Raw genomic sequence first — 17,112 nt, 5'->3', positions numbered from 1 at the left:
CTATGTAAATGTGTGATCTTGGGTGAGTCACTTACCATCACTAGGCCTAACACTAAATTCTGGAATGTAACTTCATGGGCAAGTTCCCACTGGAAGGTGGGCATGGATTTAGACCCCAACAAATCAAAAACACCTTCAGCTTTTCCAAAACTGATCATGCTATATAAATTGATCCTTGCTTTTAAGAAAACACTATATAATTTATTTTTTATTTTTTTGCTGGCTGGTAAAGGGATTGAACTCCTGACCATGGTGTTATCAGCACCACACTCTAACCAACTGAGCTAACTGGCCCAGCTCTATATAGTTTTTTTAACCTGGAAAAATACTGGCAAATGCGAAAAAATAAAAAATGTATAAGGATGTTCATTGTATAGGCATGTGTCACTTATCAACAGGGATAAATTTTGAAAAATGGGTCATTAGAAGATTTTGTCATTGTGTGAACATCACAGAGTGTACTTACACAAACCTAGATGGTATAGCCCACTACACACAGGCTACATGGCATAGTCTATTGCTCCTAGGCTACAAGCCTGTATAGCATGTTACTGTAGGCAATTGTAACACAATGGTATTTGTGTATATAAACATAGAAAAGGAATTTTTCAGCTCCATTATAATCTTATGGGACCACCATTATATATGTGATCCATTGTTGACTGAAACATCATTTTGCAGCACATGACTGTAATACTGTTACTATGATGGAAAAATTGGAAATTAAATGTACATAATAGGAAAATGGTTAAATACTCAGAAATCAAGAGAAACCCATCTCAGATAACATACTCTATGTTATTTCTAAGTTATTTCCAATAAGGCAGATCTCCAAGTATTTATGTGGATTGACCTCCAAGATGTATTAAATGAAAAAGGTATGCTATGAAATAACAGAATGATCCCCCTTGTTTTATAGCAACACAACTATTTCTATACCTAGATACATATTGATGCATAGAATAAAAAAATCTAGACCAGCACTGTTCAATAGAAATATAATGGGAGCCATATATGTAATTTTATATTTCCTAGTAGCCATATTAAAAAAGTGAAAACAGCTAAAATTAAATATTTTATTAACCCAATATAAAACAAAAATTTGCATTCAACATGTAATCAATATAAAAATTAATAGCAAGACATTTTACACTTGTTTTTTCACACAAAGTCTTCGAAATCTAGTGTGTATTTTACACTTACAGCAATTCTCAATTCAGGCTGGCCATATTTCAAGCGCTCAATAGCCACATGTGGCCAGCAGCCTCATATTAGACAGCACGGCTCTAAAAGTAAACACATGAGAGTAACAACAGTGGTTACTCCTCCAGGGGAGGGGAAAAGAGATGGGGACTCTTTATTTTTCCTCTATATTCTTTTTTGTTGTTCAATGAAAATGGTTTCATGGATTATTTTATTTAAAATGAATAATAGAGGGCTGGCCAGTTAGCTTAGTTGGTTAGAGTGTGGTGCTGATAACACCAAGGTCCTGGGTTCGACCCACCCTGGCCAGTGCCAAAAAATAAAATAATATAAAATAAAATGAATAATAGATATTTAAAACCAGTTATTAGAAGTATTTATGTACTTCATGTTTCATTCCTTAATATTCTTATTAATCTCTTCTGGGTTTAAGTATTGCAAACACAGTACTAACAAGAGAAGGGAAAAAGAACTTGTTTAAAATGTGAACCATTAAGTAACAAGACTATACTAAATGGTTCAACCTGATAAACATTTTCTGAGTTTGAGCTATCTGTGAGGAGTTTGGCACAGTACATGGAAGAAAGAAAGAATGGGACATTGTCCTAAAAGATTTTTGGAGACAGCCTTTGAAACTGACTTTACAGCTGGCTTTTTCTCTTCAGGCTGGATTTAATTTCAAGCAATAGCCAAAAGCCATCCAGTCGAATTCAGTGTATCAAGCTAGATATATTGTTTCGTCTAAAATGAAGTGTGACTCTAGACTGAAATGACAGATTTTATTATGTGACTTTCAAGCTGGCAGCTCCAAATTACTTCCCAAAATAGTTACTGTCAGCAACAATAAATTAAATGGACAATGCAACATGACAAGATAACTACAGGGCAGAACCCTTAAAATGGATATGTTCTAGTTTCCTTATAAACAACATACCAGTTGTTATTCTATATTCACATAGCCCTGCATACATTCCTATCCTTTTCCCCTTCCTGATCATCTTCCACAACTTGCCAAGTGTGCAAAAATTAGGAGCCAGAAGATAATCCACAAGTTTCAGTATTCTGTAACAGAGTTAGAAGGAAGCTTTAAGGAACCAGTTACAATTACCTCCTTTATTTCTTGTAACATAATTTATCTCATGCTTTGTTAATGTAAAGGGTAAAATTTAGTTTTTTTTTTTTTTTTTTGTGACCTGAGCGCACCGGCCATCCCTATGTAGGATCCGAACCCGCGGCGGGAGCGCTGCTGCGCTCCCAGCGCCGCACTCTCCCGAGTGCACCACAGGGTCGGCCCTAAAATTTAGTTTTTACTTTGCTTAGGACCCATCAGTGATTTGATTGCTCTTGTTTAAGCGTTATCAAACGCAACGACAGAGAAGAAACTATTTTCCTGGTATCCTATATATATTCTGAAACAAGGGGCCATCGGGACATTTTTGATTACCTAGAAATTCTGGAACGGAGTTTGCTTTCTAATTTTTTTTAAAAAAGAAGGGTCTGGGCTGGCTGGTTAGCTCAGTGGGTTGGAGCTCAGTGTTGACAACACCAAGGTCAAGGGTTCGGATCCAAGTACTGGCCAGATGCCCCCCCCCCCGCAATAAAATAAGTAAAATAAAAGAAGGCACTAAAAACGCTAAGAGATATAACCCCAAGGTCAAGGGTTCGGATCCCAGAACCGGCCAGCTGCTAAAAATTAAAAAAAAAAAAAAAAAAAAAAAAAAGCTAAGAGAGTGTAGATAAAGGAAAGAGAGAGAGGAGGTGGTTATGACTCCAGTTTAGAAAAATTGCACAGAATCATATTAAGGGGCAAGAGACCTAAGCCTAACCTCCCCCTTTTACTATCGTGAAAATACCCAATGTTTTCTAAGACCTCTACGCTCCAGGTGGGATGCTTTGCAAGTCCCAGAAGACGTCGTGTGCTTTTCCAAAACAGCCACACAGGGAGTAGGGGTACACACTAGGTGGAGCTGACTTCTGGGTTGACTCTCTTTTTTTAAAAAAAAAAAAAAAGATGACCGGTAAGGGGATCTTAACCCTTGACTTGGTGTTGTCAGCACCAAGCTCACCCAGTGAGCAAACCGGCCATCCCTATATGGGATCCGAGCCAGTGGCCTTGGTGTTATCAGCACCACACTCTCCCGAGTGAGCCACAGGCCGGCCCCTGGGTTGACTCTTAAGGATGAGAAGGAGGTCAGCTGGGGGACAACATGAAGAACCTTCCAGCACCTTCCAGTCTTCAGATCCTGGAGGCCAGCCAAGAAAGAGGCCTCCTCCCCTTGCTGACAGCCTCCTCTCACCTCCTTTGCTGCACCTCACCCCTGCCCCCACTCCCGCCTTAAAGTCCTTAACATTCTTTCCTGGGGGGCCTCCTTGAGAAGGTACTCTCTTCTGCCTCTTCCATCAGTCTTTGGGGTCTCTGCTCACCGTCCTCCCTGTCTTTGAGGATATCATCAGACCCTTCCTAGAACTTCAGACGTTTCTCAGCCTTCAGCTGTGGAGCTCCCCCTCAGCCCCTCCCTCGGTTTGAGGGGTCCCCGTCTCGGTTTGTAGAGTCCCTTCTCCCCCTCTATGAAGTCCCCTCCCTCGGTCTGCAGGTTCCCTTCCCTCCCCGAGGTCCCCTCCCTCGGGGTGCGGGGCCTCCTCTCTCGGCCTGCAGTGTCCATTCTTCCCTTCCCGAGATCCCCTCCCTCAGTCCGCGGGGCACCCCCTAGCCCGACTCCCCGACTCACCTCTCCTCCACCCGCTCTGCTCAACTCTCTCGCGCCGGGCGCGGGGATGGGGCGCGCACGCGGGCGGCGGCGGCGCGGGGCCGCGCGCGTAGCGTACGCGGTGACGTCAGTGCGCTGGCGGCGGCGACGGCGGCGGCGGTAGGGCTGTTTGTTCTGCTCTCCCGCAGCCGAGAAGCCGAAGAGGTGGCGGCGGCGGCGGCGGCGGCGGCGGCGGCGGCTGCCGGCGGTGCTCGCAGGCGAGCGGGGCCTGTGAGGGCGGCGGAGCCGCGAGCGCGGCAGTCGGGCCCCGGCGCCGCACAGGCAGCACGCGGAGGGGGCGGCGGCAGCGGGCGGCCGGCGGGGGCGGCGTGCGGCCTAGTGTCTCAGGTGAGGACCGGTGCCCTTCGGAGCGGCGGGCGGCGCGGGGCGGCTGGCGGGGGCTCGCGGCGCGGTCCGCGTCACCCGCATTGCGTAATGGGGCCGGTGCGCCGCCACCTACGCTATCGGCGCGGCGCGGGGGTGGTGAGGCTGGGGCTCCGCGGGCTCGGGCCTGCGGGCCATCCGCGCCGCTCGCGCCGGGCCCGCCATCGCCGCGGACGTCAGGGCCGCTCCCGGGCGCCCCGCGGTCGGCGCTGCCACCATTCTCGGTTCCCTCCGGCCGGCCTGCCGTTGGGGCGGGGGCGCGGGCGGGGGTCGCGGGCGCCGCGGTCGGGGGCGGTCGGGGGGCGGGCCGAGGCGCCCGGCACTTCCTGCCGCCGCCATTTTGTCAAGGGAGGAGGAGGAGGAGGAAGCGGAGGCCGCGGTGTCCGCGGGCGCCCGGCCCGGGTGAGTCCGGGCCCGGTGTGCTGGGCCGCGGGCGCCACTGCCGCGGGCGCCGGGGCGGACCCGGCGGCGGCTCTCACGTGGGCTGGGCCCGGCGCGCTCTGCCTCCCGCACCTGGGTCACTCTGTCCCAGCCGGGGCAGCGCGCCCCCGCCCCTGTATCCTCGCCTTTTCTGGCCGTCCCCGGAGCTCTGCGGAGAATGGGGCAGGTCTCCTCCCTAGGGAGGGGGCTACCGCGGAGCACTTGCCCACAGCCATGCCCCGCGAGGCGGGAATAGTGTCTTGGGGGCGAGCCTCGCCCCTCTGACCCAGCCACTCCCAGCCTGGGAGCCCCTCGCTGGGCGCTTTGTTTTGCTCGGTCTTTGCTCGCCGACGTCCTTGCAACGGCCTCTGTTATTTGCGGGGTTGTGTGTGCGTGTGTGATGGTTTGAGTTGGGGATGTGGGGGAGTTGTGATTCAGCGAAATAAAAGCCGTCCCCCCCCCCCCCCCCCGGAAATAGCACAACTTCACCCGACTGAGATGCCCCCGAGGCCCGGCCTTGGATGAGGATGGGAAATCCCACTTTGGGGTAGTGGACGGTGTAAATACTTCTGTTCAGGCTCGTGGATGAGTCATGTGCTTCTGCTAAGTGGCTGACCTCCCTTTTACCACGCTTTGTTTTTTGAAGTGTTATATTTATTTGCTTACTTGTTCACGTTTCTTGCAGACTGGTGGGGTTTGTGGTCTCGGTCCTTGGGGGGGGGGGGGGGGGGTGTGTGTGTGTGTGTGTGTGTGTGTGTGTGTGTGTGTGTGTGTGTGTGTGTGTGTGTGTGTGTGTGTGTGTGTGTGTGTGTGTGTGTGTGTGTTGGATGCAGGTGTCTTATCGGAGAATTGAAATGACTGCTTACCTTTGAGAGGGCTCTTCCACCAGTCCGTGGTTTAAAAAAAGAAAAAAAAAAAAGTCGCAGTGCACCTCTAAGCCAGCAGCTCTTTGATGCTGTAATAATGTTTGGAAGATTTTTATGAATGGAGCTGTCAAGTTCCCTAAATTGTTAGTCCTTGGGAGTTGTAAAGAAAGCGATACTCAGAAGGATTTATGAATGTGTTTTCAATTTCAAGAAGGTTTTGGATGGCACAAACTGTTTAATGATTTTGCCAATAATTTAATAAAACATTCGTCTCTTTTATTTGGATGGGAATTATCTTTCCACCAAGGCGTTGTAGATAACCAACTCCTTAATCCCAAAAAGCTTCAACCAGGGTAAGATAAATCTCTCAGGTAATTTCCATCGGTCAAGTCATGAAGGAGAAGCTTAATCTGAAACAAAATGCGTTGCTGCCCTGTTATTCACCATAACTTTTACTTACGTAGGAAACAGTATCTAAAGGCTCGAGCTGGAGTAAATTAGTGTCTTAAGATGGTTTTAGTTGTTTTAACTGGAAGAGCCCACTTTCATGTATCTTGCTAGCATTCAGAAGTGTAGCCAAATTGCTGAAGATAAGGAACTTCACCTACAGATGAAAGTTACAGTGTTAAAGTGGCTGCCTTTTAAGAACAATTTGGCTGTTCTGGGGTGCTAACACGTCTACCTTCTCTAGCTTGGAGGTCAGGAGGAAAAAACTTAGCTAAGAATTGCAAGAGATTCATTGGCCACTTAGTAAAATTCCCACTAAATTATTGAATTGTTTAAAGGAATTTAGACTTTGTTTCCAAAAGTTGCCTTTTTGAGCCAGTTGTGATCTTTGTACCAAATTGCGCTTTTTGCTTTTGGAGGTAGGGGATGCAATTTTTTTTGTTACACAATTCAGGTTATTGAATGACTTGAGATTTACAGATTCTAGAAAGAGATACTGGAGTTATTTATTTTGTTTTAAGCATAAACCATTTAGCACTTCAGTAATTTGAAGACACAGATTAAATCTGCTTCTGACAACCCACTGTCATCTGTCACAATTGTGTGGATGTAAATCAACCTGTAAAGTAGACCATGTTTGTCTTTGTTTCTGGCAAATCTATAAAGGAGAGCTCGTCGTTGGAAACTGCTACTGAAGTTTCGTAAATCTTTGTGAATTTTAGTGTTTAGAAACGACTGGACATTTACAATGTGAGAACTGTGGGAATTCCTTGCTGATGCTGACACATGAGGCATGAGTTTGTAAAAATAAAATTTCCTTACCTTTTTTTTTTTTAAACCAAAATGTAAGTTTCGTGAGGGCAGGTTTTTGTTTGCTTGACTTTGTCTTATTCCCTGTCCTATCCTAAGCACCAAGAAGAGAACCTTAAATAGTCTTTGAGTGAATGAACTTGAGAGAGAATCAAGAAATTGGCGTATCCATGATAGCAAATGCAAATAATTCCTTTAGAAAAAGATGTAGTTAGCAGTGGACATAACTGGTCAGTAGTGACATAAGGTATTTGAGTTTTAACTAAGATAATGTTGAGGTCCTTAAGGACTGCAGTGAACTTATTAGTAGTCTGAGCAGGATGGCATGCAGTTGCTTCCATGCACTGTCTACTGTTCATGTTCAAAATGTGAGTGGGTTTGGGTTGTGGTTCATCCCTGACCTGCAGAAAGTATTTTAAGAGAAAGATGAAGTGGGTAATAAATACCTATGAGTAGCATTTCTTAATGTGAATCTCGTGTTGTCAATAAAGACCTCCAGTAAAGTCTTGGTCACTTTTTTTTTTTTTTTTAAACCGTGAACACATTGTTTTTAGCATTATTTCATGTATGCATGGTCGGCCAGTCCGTCTCTACAGGTAGTCCCTAAACCCTTTTTCTATGTACAAGGGAAGACAAAAAGATATTTATGCAATGACTTTATTTTGATATGTATAGCCTTTATTAATGTGTTCATCCCCCAAACTTTTGTTGAATATCAATTATGTATAATTTGAGCATAACACTATTATTGTAAAATCCTATCAAGCATGTTTTTATTTAAATAACAGCCTTGAGATATAACTCACACACTATACAGTTAACAGTTTTTAGTATATTCACAGACATGTGCAGCCATTCTCACAACCAGTTTTAGGACATTTGCATCCCCTCAAAAGAAACTGTCTATCCATTAGCAGTCACTTCCTATTCCCAGCACCCCCCCCCCAAAAAAAAAAAAAAAAAAAACCCACTATGCACTCTATATAGATTTGCTTGTTCTGGATATTTCAGGAATCATACAAGTTGTGACCTTTTGCCTCTAGGGCTTCTTTCATGCAGCATAGTGTTTTCAAAAGGTTCATGCTATGTAACGTGAGTCAGTACTTCATTCCTTCAAGTGATATTTCACTCTGTGGATATACCACATTTTATTTATCTGTTCATCTGTGGTGGACATTTGGGTTTTCACTTTTTTGATATTATGAATAATGCTGCTGTAAACATTTGAATACAAGCTTTTTTGTGGACATGTGTTAATTTCTTTGGGGCAGATACCTAGGAGTGGAATTGCTGGGTCCTGTGGTAGCTATGTTTAACCTTTTGAGGATGCACAGTAACTTTTTAACTGCCTTGATTTTCTAGTAGTTTCACAGGAGTAAAAGAACTTAATGGAATACAGTGTAACCATTTAAGTGAATGAGGAAATGGAAGGCCAAGGATATCAGCATGTTGATATGTAGTATGGCCTGCATGGTTTGATCCCTGTTTGGTTTTTTAAAATTGTACATGCTTATGGAACAGTTTGAAATGCTGATGCATAGAAAGCAGTTCAGGAGATAGACAGCAAATTCGTGCTACTGTTACAGTAAAGTGATTATAAAAACTCTTCTTTATTTTTTCAATCAAACAGGCTACCAACCTCGATTAAACCACATCAACATGTCCCAGCATAAGTCATGGGATGTATGTCATTCTGAAGAAATAGGTGAAGAATGAGTCCAGTGTCAGGGTTAGGGTAAAGCAGCCATCTGCCCCATTCTCCTTCACACCCAGCCGAGGAATAGCATTGTTTGGTCCGTATCATTTGAAAATGAGATTGTAAGGGTTTTTTTCTGTTAACCAAGGTAGTGCGTGGTCATTTTAAAGAATTTGGAAAATACACAATATTAAAATAATGTTAAATATTAAAAATTATCTGAATCGTATTTTTATTTCTTTCTAGTCTTTTCTACACCGAGTAACAAAATTATGTTGTACTTAAATTTTTTTCTGGTTTTTTTTTTTTTTTTTTTTTGAGTACATTGTGACCATTTCTAAAATGTTTTATTTTAAGTGGATGCCTACCTTTTTTTTTTGCAGCTCAGGGTTATAGGGATCCAAACCTTTGACTTTGGTGTTATAAGCCTGTGCTCTAACCACGTGAGCCAACCAGCCCAGCCAGCCCATGGATGCCTAACTATTGTATGAATGTATCATAATTTACTCTGCTAGTTTTGGACATTTGGACATGATTTTCAAGTTTTCTCTTTTTCATATGTTGAGAAGGGGTCACTAGATCAAAGGTGTTTATTTTTGAAAACTTGATATAAATTATTTTTCTAGAAAAGTTGCACGAGTTTCCATTTCTTCAGTTAGATCCTGTTAGTGTCTTGTTTGTAAGGGTGAAGTTTTAACATTTTTCCCTTATAAATGACAGTTATGTAAAAACAAAATATATCTTCTCAAATGTGTTGAGAAGTAGAAATGTCTCTGGGCTCTTGCTCTTTGACCGTTCCACCCTCTCCTGCGTAGAGTTGGACTTTGCTTCTTGAAATCAAGTGTCTTGGCCCTGCGATTGGAGCCCAGCATCATCCAGATGCTCTAGGGAGGGTGACCATGGCGGGCTTGAGCAGCCTCTTGGCATCCAGTTCTTTCTCATTTTTGCTATCCTGCTTCAAAGACTCTGATGCCACCAGTGCAGCACAATCCTGGTTCTGCTGCCTGCTGTGTGCCTTCAGCCTGTCACTCAACTTTGCCTGAGCTTTACTTGTCCACAGTCTTTCAGATGAAGGTAAAATGTGACAGTGCCTCAGAGGGCACACGGCACAGGTCTTGGCAGCAATGTGGTGCCCTTTCAAGGTTAGCTACTTGGGGTCATTGCCAGGGTGAAGAATGGAAGTGGAAAGAGGAAGCCAGGGATGAGAGTAGAACCACTGACAGTGCAGCAGTTGCTTTCCAGGTGACACCAGGATCCACCTGTTGCCTTCCAGAGGAGCTGTGTCTGCTGTCTCTTCCTCTAAGTGAGCTGTGAGTGGAGACCAATGGAGGAGGTGATTTAAAGGGGGGATTGCATTTGTTTTCATCTGATAATGAGATTAAGTGATGTAATGGGATTAGTGGAAATGTAGCAGCTCTGCGGGGCATCCACCCTGGGATGTTTGCTGGCGAGTTTGATCCAACAGGAGAAGGTGGCCCAGGCCTAAAATGTAACATAACCATTTTATGAAAACCTGGTTATCAGGGGCCGGCCTGTGGCTCACTTGGGAGGGTGTAGTGCTAACAACACCAAGTCAAGGGTTAAGATCTCCTTACCAGTCATCTTTTAAAAGAAAAAAACAAAAAAACTCTGGTTATCTGAAGAAAGGCACAGCCAGGGAGCCAGAAGGCACTGGCGGACAGAATTTTTTCCAGAGCGCAGGCAGAACATTTCTCCATACCTTCCCTTGGCCCCCGTTCAAATTACGTAGACATCTGGGTTTGGTGAAAGGATTCTTGACCCCAGGAAGTTGTGTGCCACTGGAAGAATTTGGTAGGGTGAACTAGACACCTGAATGTGGAGTTCAGGGAAGTGGAGTTCCTGACTGGGAGGCTGTGGGGTCCTGCCTTTTGAACAGAAGAACCAGTCAATGCCAGTTACCATTCTGAGGGGCCATCAAGTTCCACAAGAAGTACTTTTGTTTGTGTGGAATACAATGGGAGCATATATTTCTTTCAGAGATTGGTCAGATAATCTGAGCATTAATTTCAAATTAAGAGAATTTAAATACCTTTTCTATCTGTTTTATTTGATCTGTGACATACTTTATAAGACTTTTCTTTAGTTTTCTCTAGGTATAGGTTATTCTGTGATCTTTTCCTTGACATGTGTTAGCCAGTTTTGCCCAGTGTAGGAAGGTTCTGGGACCTTGGGTTGTGGCAAGCCAGGGTTGCTTGGGCTTGGGTAGAGCCTTGTACCAGAGAGAGAGAACTGTGGAGTTCTCTGTAAGGGTTCAGTCCCAGCCCCACCCCCTTCTGGCCTTGATCTCAGGCAAGTTACATAATCTCCATAAGCCTTGGTTTCCTCAAATTCATAAAATGGAATCAGTTTGAGTGGACAAAGATGGGACCATATGGGTACTGACCTGGGCCTCACATCTTATTAAGATGCGTTGGGGGCCGGCACCGTGGCGCACTCGGGAGAGTGCAGTGCTTGGGAGCGCACTGGCGCTCCTGCCGTGGGTTCAGATCCTATATAGGAATGGCCGGTGCACTCACTGGCTGAGCGCGGTGCGGACGACACCAAGCCAAGGGTTGCGATCCCCTTACCGGTCGCAAAAAGACAAAAAAAAAAAAAAAGATGCGTTGGGGTGGGAAAGGTGGAGACCAGGAGTGCTTGCTTTGCTCTCTGCGTAACGCACTGTGAGGAAGGCTGTCCAGGACTTTCCTATTTTGCCTGTAGTCACTTTCCTTGTCTTGGTCTCTACTCAAAGCTGAAACTCCTTATTTGTTACTAGCTGCTGTTAACATCAAGAGGCAGTGGCACACTGTGCAGCCCGTGCTGAGGGAGAAGTGTTGGCCTTGGTATTATGCCGTTTCTAGAAATACAAATTAGTGATTACTCTATCTTTGTGTATGGCTAATGTCCCCGGTTGTCTTACCTCAGTAGTAACACATATACACCGGCAAGTGGTTTGGCCTTTGAGATTGTTTTGCTTTGTGTAGAAGAAAGGAAAGAAGGTGTGATAAATTTGGGGACTTTCTACTTGAACCATTTTCCACGCTGTTTGATGAATCGTTTTTTGTGGGAGCAGATCATTATCATAAGGGTTGAAATGAGAACTACACAGGGCATGGAACCTGCCAGTGCAATGGTGGGTGCCAGCCTGAGCCGTACTTGGTCTGCTGGGGACACACCACACCTGCCATGTGTCTTTGGACCAGTTGCCTACTCTCTCAAGCCTCAGTTTTTTATATGTAAAGTGGGGCATAGGTTTGGGTTCCAGGGAACTTGGACTAGAATCTGGATTTTAGGAGAAAGCAATTCTATTTGTGTTTTTCAAACCGTGGATTATGAAACGAATTTGGTGGATTGCAGCTGGTGTTTGGGGTGGGGGAAGGAAATGTCTTAGGGTGTTACATTTCAAGGGTATTTCAGAAAAGGGTATTTGATCTTATGGGTTATGTACATGATAAAATGGTTTCTTACTGTGGGTCATGTCAGAGAAGTGTGAATAGCATTTTTGGGGAATGCTATTTGATGGTAATTGTGGGTACCTTTTTTAATTTTTTTATTTTTATTTATTTTTTATTTTTTGGCATTTTGCAATCTTATTTCTTCATTTGCCCAAGAGTGACTGCCCTGGATATGCTTTCTAGTAGCAGGCAGAGTGCATAGATCTTTAGTTTCTTTTCTTCCTGTACCCACTGCTTGGTAGAAGCTTTGTAGGGAATGGGGTGCAGGAGGTTGAAGAAGCATGTAGTGGTGAAGGTCAAGTCAGTAGCTTGCAACAGGTGCAACAAGACATATATAGTGGTATGGGGGTAAACTGCTTGTTCTTTATTCTCAGATACTGTCTTCCCAACTATTTTAAGATTACCAGTCTGTTGGCAAATGGCTGTATTAGGTAGGTCTCTCTCAGATGAAGATAACAAACAAAACTAATTAAAAGAGAATTTGTTGGCTGATGAGACAAAGAAGTCTGGCATGAGGCTCAGGCACAGCTGAGTCCAGGGGCTCAGATGGTTGCTTCAGAGCTTGTTCTCTCCTTCTGGTATTCTGACCTTAAGGTCAATAGTGTGTCTTCCTAGGTAATGCTGTCTGGTGGCCAAGGACTCTGAGTTAGGTCATTTTCCCATCCCTGACCAGGTGCAGAACAGGGATGCTGAACAGGCTGGCCTCAAACGTGGCACCTTCAGCTGTCTCTGTCCTCACTTGCTCACCCCGGGTACTAGCTCCACCTGCCGCCTGGTCATTATGATACTTTGTTGAACAGTGTCCTATACTAGAAGTAGAGTTGGAGCAAGAAATTTTACCTTTTTTTTTTTTTTTAAAGATGACCAGTAAGGGGATCTTAACCCTTGACTTGGTGTTGTCAGCACCACGCTCACCCAGTGAGCAAACCGGCCATCCCTATATGGGATCCGAACCCATGGCCTTGGTGTTATCAGCACCACACTCTCCCGAGTGAGCCACGGGCTGGCCCAAGCAAGAAATTTTAGATGGCTGAAAGGGAAGCTCATTTTCCATACTAGGTCATAAACCAGAATGAATTGAAATGTGTTTAGAATGAGTTACTCATGAAAAAAGTAAAGTGAAGAAGGTGGTTAAGGTTGTGTGTACACCACATCTTTTGGTAGAGGATAAAATGAAAGACACCATTTATCTTACCCTGTGTCAGGCACAGACAGAGGGAGCTGCTGTGGGGGCTCTGAGAGAGTCAAGCCAAGTCTCAAGAGTTACTTGGACAGGCTGGAGGACTCAGGCCACCAGTAATAGGGCCCACTTTGGCTGGAAAAACAGCCCGGGGGGAGCACAGGGGCGAGATCTTGGATAAGAGACCAGGTAGATAGTAAGTTTCAGTGAACACTCACTTGAATAAAATTATGATGGAGAACATTTCAGTAGACTGGGTTAATCTACCTTGCATGCTTGCAAAAGCTACAGTTGTAATTTTGCTATTTGCTAAGCTGTTTCTATACTCAAGTTCTTGTAAAGTCTGCTTCTTGTCATTCCTCTAGTGTTACAAAAAGCCTACTCAGATTTCCATAATCAAAAGCAAGTGTTTAGCTCTATTATATGTCTTTTTTTTTTTTTTAACAGTTCTCACTGCTGGAAATATTCAGTCCCCTTAAGGTCATGGATTTAGATCCCCGTACTGGCCAGCCACCAAAAATAAAAAGAAAGAAAGAAAGAAATGAATTCCTGCATTTTACTCTGAGAATGAGAAATTTATTATGTTGTTAATTAAAAGTCTCTGGATGGTTTTGAGGACTTTCGCATGCATCCTGCTTTTGTAGACATTTACAAATTTATGACTTAGGAACAATGTGGAGCAACCATTTTGGTTTGTCCTTATACAGTTGCTCCAGAAGTTTTTACAAAGTTATCAAGTAACTTGTTTATCAGCAGTGGTGTGAACCTGCCCAGGACCTCTGTGCACCCCCAGTTTTTCAGCTTGTGGTCTTTCCTGGGGATGAGGAATTTTCAGAGTGGGCCTATTGCAGCAACTGCAGATGGAGAAAAGTCTTTGTTCTGGGGCTCTTCACTAAAAATGTTAGAAAACTCTCCAGGATTTGATGTTGGCTTGGAGCCATTGCTTCAGAAGGTAACCCAATGGGCCTCTAGCCATCCTGATCATTTATATGGTGGTGGTGGATGTGGATAGACTTAGAAACTAAGATTTATGACTGTGGTCCCTTATGTGGCTTAGCGCCTGGTCTCTGCTGTTCACACATGGGACATTTGTTCACACATGCACTTGAACCCGCAGGCTGAAGAAGACAGCTTCTGGGAAGGTACCATTCTTCATAACGTGCTTACACTTAGGAATATCAACATGCTACACCAGGTGGTGTGTATGATGCCACTCTACTTTCCCCCATCCCTGTCTGGTGGAAGGATTAGGTAATACAATACCGTAAACTTGAGTAATTCATACCTCTGTAATTGGGGCAGAGTTGAGACAGAGTATGGAAAAAACCTCTTATTACTTCTAAGAATAGTGCTTATTACAAACTCCTTCACCCCTCCCCAATCTCTAAAGTTTGAAGATTAAACTTTTATGTGCAAATGGCTGTTTTCCCTCATTCATTTACTTTTGGTGTTGGCTTTATTTAATTCCATTTCTCTTCTCAGCTGAATTGCATTCTTACTGTACAGGCATGACTTGTTACTTAAGCAGTTTCCCCTTTCTATTCTGTAATTAAGAGGAATAAGATTACGTACATGAAAGTTTTGTAAAAGATAGTCCTATTCATGTGTAAGTTGTTTTCATTTATAATCTTTGTAAAACATTACTTGGCTCTAAAGTGCTTTCAGTTAAAGCTGCTAAGTAATAAAGTTGTGTGTGAGAAACTCTTCGTTTGTTTTCCTTTTGACACTAGGAAACCAGTGAGCTGACAGATTAGCTGCCTGGAAATAACACCACCTTCATGTTCATTATTTCAAGATAATAACTCACATATCTTTGTAATCTCAGAAATGTAGTTTTAAATTACCAGTGTTGGAGCAGGATCTCTTTGGACCCTTTTGAGTTGCATCATGTGCTCCCTGCAACTTGCTTCTCCTGTGTCATCTCTCAGGACATCTCTGGGCCTGTTTGCTCTGGCAACCAGCATCATTCCTTTGCACTTGTGAGAGCTGGCAGCCCTCTCTGATCTGTGGCTCATTCATATGGTCTTCCTGACCCCCACTTCCCATTGTTCACCTTAAGGTAGTTTATACCTTTGTTGACTGTGAGAAGTCCAGGGTTTTTAGCAAATAGCTGCCTATGAATAGGCTGCCCTGTGAAGTGTAGAACTACATTTTCTGAATAGTTGCTTGACATTTTCCTTTATTGTTTTCTATTGCTTACTGCCTGCCTATTTTTTCTTTTTTTCTTTTCTTTTCTTTTTTTTTTTTTTTTTGGTGGCTGGTCAATACAGGGATCCAAATCTGTGACCTTGATGTTGCAAGGCTGTGCATGCGTATTCTGAAATGGTGAAGCCAGACATCAGTCACTCCAATTTTTGTGTCAGCCTTAATGTACGGAGCTGCAGTGCTGGTTACTCTTCTCCATCACCACTCCCACCGCTTTTCCCCTCCCCAGACTGTGAGCTTGAGCACACCACTGCCAATCACTCCATTATAGCGAGTACTTGAATGATTTCTGTGTCCTGGTGCTGTATTTCTAAGTCTCTCTCTATTCCCTAAGTCCTCAGAAAACAACCGTATGAACTAGGTACTAGTATATCCCCCTTTTTACAGATGAGGAAGCTTGGAGAGCATAGTCATTGGGCAGGATTGCAGGGTCGCGGATGCAGTGCCTTGCTTCTGAACCCATGAGCTCTTATCTGCTGTGCTACATGCTGTGGGAGGAAGGAATCCACTACCTGCAGCTTTGCTTTTAGGGAACTCAGATGGTTTGGATGGTATATATGATAAGCACAAGGTGGACCTCAGAAGTGCTCCCCGAGGGTTACAGGCAGACAGCCCGAGAAAAAAGAAAGACACCTTCCAGGTGTGACCACAGGAAAGGAGCTAGTGTTTAGGCTGGTCCTCGAGTGAGGAGAGCTAAGGCTTGGACAGAGATCTGGACAGATCTGCAAGCAAGCACTGGTCCCTAGGTGGTGCTTGCCAGGGTTGGGGAATGGTCAGAAGACGGATGCAGAATTCTGTGATTGGGCAGGTCTTTTCATCCAGGCTTCTGGTCAGTAAACCCAGTGCCACCCTTCTGAGGAGTCTCTCATGAAGACATTCATAGGAGCAGAGTTTAACCTCATGTTTGAAAGGTTCCACTTGATTTGGTTTCACTTCCATTTTTTCCTTTGTTACTCCAGTGAAAGTCTGTGAGTATAGAAGAAGGGTTTGGGGGTGTGTGTCTTTAGTCCAGGTGTCCGAGACTTGTTAAAATTAGGGGTGTGAACTGGGTGATCTGTTAGGGTTGTCGTGAGCCTCTCAGTATTGAAGTGCTGCTTATTGTAGGGTGGAATTGAGTTCCAGCTCGTGGGTGCTTTTTTCCCCACTTAGGGACTCTCATTTCAAAGGGAATTCCCTGCCTGAGGCAGACACGCTAAATGGGACTTGATTCAGTACCCATGGCCAGTGTGTGTGCTGGACTTTAGGTAATTAGGCAGTGTACTGTGCTGTGTTTGCAGTGAGGATTTCATGGTGAACAAAGGTATTGCCCATGTCTCTGTCCCATGTTCAGTTAAAACATGACTAGGAGAGAGTGAGGCAGGTGTTTCAGGGATCCTAGTATCCCCAGTGATGGGCAGTGTCCCGGTGCGAGAACAGTGGTGATTCATTTAAAAGGTGTGTGCCAAAGGATTTTCACTTTACTTTTAAAACTTTTCTTTGATTCCGTAAAATGTCAAATGATCTCATTCAGTAGGAGCTTGGCTCTGAGTAGCTGTGAGAGAAATTGAGTCCAGAGAAAATAGTAGAAGTAGTTAAATCAGCTCTTGCAAAACTTGACTGGTAAGCTGGTCAAAAAGTACGTGATCAAAATCTAATAGATTTACTGCAGCATAATATTCTCCTCTAAAATTCTATCACTTAAAGGATAAAATTTAAACTC

General features: G+C 44.2%; 1 protein-coding gene across 2 annotated transcripts in view; it reads left to right on the top strand.

Annotated features, from left to right (window-relative positions):
* The first annotated feature begins 4,073 nt into the window (after positions 1 to 4,073).
* The window catches only part of BRD4 (bromodomain containing 4), an 85,669-nt gene continuing 72,630 nt past the window's right edge, over positions 4,074 to 17,112 (top strand). For both annotated transcript variants that reach the window (XM_063110313.1, XM_063110314.1), the window contains exon 1: positions 4,074 to 4,298. The gene's annotated coding sequence lies outside the window, so the exon portion shown is untranslated. The remainder of the gene's footprint in view (positions 4,299 to 17,112) is intronic.

The sequence above is a fragment of the Cynocephalus volans genome, chromosome 10, assembly GCF_027409185.1.
Source record: "Cynocephalus volans isolate mCynVol1 chromosome 10, mCynVol1.pri, whole genome shotgun sequence".
NCBI lineage: Eukaryota > Metazoa > Chordata > Mammalia > Dermoptera > Cynocephalidae > Cynocephalus > Cynocephalus volans.
Note: the sequence above shows the minus strand (reverse complement) of the source record. Positions and strands in the feature narration are given on the sequence as shown.